The 5,359-nt window shown below is 43.0% G+C and overlaps 1 pseudogene; it reads left to right on the top strand.

Moving 5' to 3' along the window:
* Positions 1 to 3,651: 3,651 nt before the first annotated feature.
* LOC148163281 (microsomal glutathione S-transferase 2 pseudogene) lies at positions 3,652 to 3,903 on the top strand (annotated as a pseudogene).
* Positions 3,904 to 5,359: the final 1,456 nt, after the last annotated feature.

Here is a 5,359-nt window from a genome sequence, read left to right as displayed (position 1 = left end):
CTGGGCTGGGCTGTAGCGCCCCCAATTTTCTGTTCTTAAAGTTGTCAGGTTATGCCAATGAGGCCTGTTTTGGGAACCTGCTTTGAGCATGACACCCTGGGGGCATCCTTATGGTTGTCCTCTTCAATGAAGTTAGCCCATGAAGAATGCAGTCAGATATACAGATGGGCATGAATTGTTTTAGGTAGACTATGGTCTTGGTTCTCCAAATGTGAAAGTGGACTCATGTGTAGGCTGGACTTCTGTGTTTAAACCCTGGAAGCTGGACCTGTGTACCTGGTCTTCAGTGCTCAGTTAAATACCCATTCAGGGTATATGTATGTGTCCAGGGCTGGATCTTACACTCTTAAGTCTTAGACCATGGAGGCTGTTCTGTGTGAAGATTTTTGGATGAAGGATTGATTATCAGACAGAGGAGACAATCCAAGAACAGGTCTTCTGGAAGGGTATTTGAATGCCTCTTGTTGCTATAGGTACCCAGGTTCAAATGTTGACTCTACCAATATTATATGATCATTAATCCTTTTTTTTTAATTAAACTGTTTTCATCAGTTATAAAGAAAAAGAAACCTATTCTTTTCTATGAAGAGAAAAACCCAGTTCTTCCCTAATGTGTTTCTCTGCTCTGTGCCCCTCTTACTACATAGAGCACTTCTGACACTTCTGGTCACAAATAGAGTGGAGGTGCTTTCCCCAGAACAGATAGCAAGTCTCCAATACCGTCTGGATGTCTTACAATCTAACTTAATTTGAACATTTACCCAGAGATATCTTCAGGTCCCACAGTTAAGGGTTCAGTTTCACAGGACTGCCCTCCCGCCTTACATAATACTTCCGGGCACTATTCACAAGCTCAGGCTATTACCTGTATTTGTGAATGACTGGGTATAGTTTAGAGATTCCAGTAATGTCTTCCTTGGGTTCAGTTAGTTTGCTAGAGGGGCTTGTAAACCTCAGGGAAACATGTTTACCAGCTAATTAAAGGCTATTATAGGGACAGCTGGGTGGCGCCGTCCTTTAAGCCTCCGACTTTTGGTTTCACCTCAGATCATGATCTCAGGGTCCTGAGATTGATCCCCGTGTGGGCCTCTGCATTCAGCACAGAGTCTGCTTGAGTTTCTCCTCTCTGTCCCTCCCCACCATGTGCTCTTTCTCTCTCAAATAAATAAATCTTGGAAAATAAGTAAAGGTGGGCACCTGGGTGGCTGAGTCGGTTAAGTGTCTGCCTTCAGCTCAGGTCATGATCCCAGGGTCCTGGGATCGCGTCCCGCATCCAAGGAGCCTGCCCCCAACCCCACCGTCTCTCTGTGTCTCATGAATAAATAAATAAAATCTTTAAAATAAGTAAGTAAATAAATAAATACATAAATAAATAAGTGCTATGATAAAGGGTAGAGATGAACAGCCAGATGAAGAGATACATAGTGTGAGGTTTGAGAAGCTCCCATGATTAGATTTTGTCCCCATGGAGTTAGGCAGTGTCACCTTCCCTGTGTGAATGTGTTCACCAGCCTGTAATCACTCCCAACTCCATACTGTTGGGGTTTTTTGGAGCTGCTTTCATGTACACATAACCAGTAATAATTCCATTTGCAGCGCTTCTTCCTTCTCTGGATTAAGGAGGGTGGGGAGATGAAGCTGAGTTTTCCAAGATTCTGATTATGACTTGGTATTTCTCATGGCCATTCCCCAACCAGGAGCCCGCCCAGAGTCCCTTCCGTAAAACAAAAAATGCTCCTACTGCTGTTATCATTTAGTAATTTGCAAGAGCTTTCAGAGCTTTGTTCCAAATATATATGTGTTCTATTATGTGACATTGGTAAGAAAGGAATAATATTAGTCCAAATTCATAAAATCATGAACATTAAAATCATGAGAATAAAGCATTAATAACTGGACCATACATTGTAAAGACTGTAGAATGACTTTAGACTTTGAATTTTATGGATTTCATTTTTCATGGAAAACCTAGCCCACAACTCCTGTTTCCATGCTGCTTTCTCTGTTTTTGAATGTAAATATTTGAACCCTGAAAATGACAGCTGAGAATCTGACAGTGGGAATCATCTTCCTGGTCCAGATTTTCCCTGGAAACCTGCAGGAGTTCTACCTCTTATGTCATCATTATTTCCCTTTACTGCACTGGAGCCAGGACAAGTTTGAGAGGTTTTTCTCGGTCATCTGAATGTAGCCAAGTATTGTTCCTTTCTTTTGGTGTTAATCCTAGACACCTTGGCAGCTTTTGGCTTGAAACGTTTTCTCCCTGATTTGGGATGCAGATGTATTTTCAGTTCCACGTAGTGTCCAGAGTTGTGTCCATTGGCAACTCTGGCTCCTTGTCTTCCAGGCCATCACCGTCGGTCCCAGAACTCCAGGTGGGCAAAGCGTTAAGGAACAAACAGTCTCACGTTCCATTATCCCTTCCAGTGTCCTCTGCTGGAACCTATAGGAGCTGGTAAATATCACAATTACTGCGTTTGTGTGTCACAAGAAGATCAATAAATACATCACAAATGCTGTAGATATTGGCACCTGTTCTGCTATATTTTGTGATAAACACATACACTTCATGCAGCATTCAGATGTACCTCCGATGTTTTGTGTGTAGAACTCATTATGGCTGTTACTCTGTGCAAACACAAGCGTAGGGGCTAACACCTTCACAGGAACAATATCATACCCAGCTCCTCCCCTCAGCTAACACCTACCACCCCACGCATCTTTGTCCTGCAAAGCACCTTTGTAACTTCTTATACCCTCTCTGCCATCATTGTACTTTTTCTCTTTTTCCGTAGACCATCTGGTAGCAAGTGAACAACTTGGCCTTGATTGATGTATATTTCCCAACTGCCAGCCCCTTTATTCTCTTGGGTGATGACCACTGTATATCCAGGTCCTTCTCTGTATCCTGGAGGAATTCCAAAACTTCCTCATCTCATGAGAAAATGTAGTCTGTTTTTGTCTGTGTCAGTCATTTATATATTCATGTCTCCCAGGGTGTTATATACAATTACGAGCCAGTCACATTGTAGGTAAAATTGTGAATAAAATAGAAAATCTGTTTCAGGGGTACCCGGGTGGCTCAGTAGTTAAGTGTTTGCCTTCTGCTCAGGTCATGTCCTGGGATCGAGCCCCACATCTGGCTCCCTGCTCCGCGGGAAGCCTGCTTCTCCCTCTCCCACTCCCCCTGCTTGTGTTCCCTCTCTCGCTGTTTCTCTCTCTGTCAAATAAATAAATAAAATCTTTAAAAAAAAAATCTGTTTTAGTAATAATAAATTACAGCTGTACAATGAATCCTTTTGTAATTATATAATTATCCATAGGATATGTTGTATTAATGGTCCCAGGAGTTAAAGGTTACAGTTCAATCATTGCTCCTGAAATAAAACAGAGATACTCAAAATACATTTGAATGTGGAGATTTCGACAAATAGCTCCCTGAACCAGAACTTTTTATGTGAAAGATGGCTGGGCATTCAGTCTTGCTGGCTGCTGTCTCAGTCCTGTTGGCCTGTCAACAAAGTTATTTTGCTTTGCATGTGGGAAAGGCAAGATTAAAATACAAAGTCACACCCCCGGCAGTCTCTGGGTCACCAGAGTTTGAAAGAATATTTCATGCATAACAAAACTGTGGAGTTTTACCCCATATTTCTGATTACATTGTGGATGGCTGGATGGTATTTCAATCAAGTTTTTGCTATTTGTCTGGGTCTGGTCTACATATATGCCCATCACCAGTATTTCTGGGGATATTCAGAAGCAGCTAAAAAAAGGATCACCGGTTTCCGGCTGAGTCTGGGGAGTCTGGCCTTGCTGATGGTCCTAGGCGCCCTGGGGATTGCAAACAGCTTTCTGGACGAATACCTGGACCTCAGTGTCGCCAAGAAACTGAGACACTTCTAACGTTCCCCCCTTCCCTTTGCCCAAATGCTTGCAGAAGCTATTTCTGCCCTGAAGGTCATGTGGGGTCAATGGATCTATTCTTAAAAAGAAAAAAAATACATTTGAATGTGTATTTTCTTTTTTAAGATTTTATTTATTTATTTGATAGAGGCAGCGAGAGAGGGAACACAGCAGGGAGAGTAAGAGAGGGAGAAGCAGGCTCCCCACCGAGCAGGGAGCCCGTTGCGGGGCTCGATCTCAGGACCCCGGGATCAGGACCTGAGCCAAAGACAGACATTTAACGACTGAGCCACCCAGGTGCCCCACTGAATGTGTATCTTTCAATATAAGATATTTTCCTAGCATATACCTGGGCATGGGGTTTTGAAGACAGTTCCACAAAGATGGTTAACGTGTTTGATGGTCCTTCAACAAACTGGCGCTCCTGATCATCAATGCCAAATCCGTAAGTTTTAACAAGCATAGGCTTAAAACCTTTCACACTAGGTCCTGCCTTAGTACAACCTCAGGAAGGGAGAAGATCCTTTAACAGTGCAAGGTTAAGACCCACAACAAAGCTAGAATCATGACCACACCTACAGCTACTTGTAACCCATGTTAACTGAAGTAGAGGCTTCTTACTCCAGAGAGCCCTGCTCACGGACAGGGTACATCACACCTGCATCAGAGGATGCTGCTCCACCAGGACAGGTCTGTGCCCTGTCTGATGGCACAGACTCAGCCTAAGGTTTCTGCTCCCTGGATCCCTATGGGGGCATCAATTCAGTCTCCCTGGGGACACACTCTCCAGTATCAGGGACTCTTTGTAATACATAGGGATGTCCTGTGTAGACTGTGTAGAATTTGAATATGTTTCCCACTCAGAGAAAGAGTGAGTCATCCAGGGTCCTCTCCTCCCTCCATAGAAGAAATTGCCTTCATGGCCCAGGTGGGAGTCCCTCCTGTGGTTAAAGAACACTGAGCAGGTGTAGAGATGCAAATAGAAACTATTTCCATGGCAGTCGGTCATTAAAAAAACAAATGAAGAGTCATGATCCGTAACATCCAGAGATTTTTAGAGCAAATGGGTACATTGTTGAATTCAGGATTGTGGAGTCAATGTGAGGAAGCGATGGTATAAAGGGGACTTTACTTCAGTTGAGCCAGTTCCCTGTCTGTGTTGTGGTGTGAGTTCTGGTGTCGCCTTTGATGGATCATCCATGGACCAAAGAATTTTTAGTAGCAGTAACATTTATTTTGCATTCTTGTAAGAATAAAAGCTTTCTAATATAATTGCCCCTGAAAATGCTAAGTGTTTATGTTAAGTTGCTTTTTATTTTATTTTCTGAAATAGGAATGAGACTAAATAGATTAAAACAATATGAAGTCTGGGTGTTGAATTTCTTTGGAAAGGCTTAGGAATGACAGGCCCAGACATACCCCAGAAGCAGGGAGATCAGAGCCTACAGCCAGCTCC

Source organism: Eumetopias jubatus, unplaced genomic scaffold, assembly GCF_037043125.1.
Source record: "Eumetopias jubatus isolate StellerSeaLion01/CBP00866 unplaced genomic scaffold, mEumJub1_p1.0 scaffold_10, whole genome shotgun sequence".
NCBI classification, from domain to species: domain Eukaryota; kingdom Metazoa; phylum Chordata; class Mammalia; order Carnivora; family Otariidae; genus Eumetopias; species Eumetopias jubatus.
This window is presented reverse-complemented; position numbering and strand designations above follow the sequence as displayed.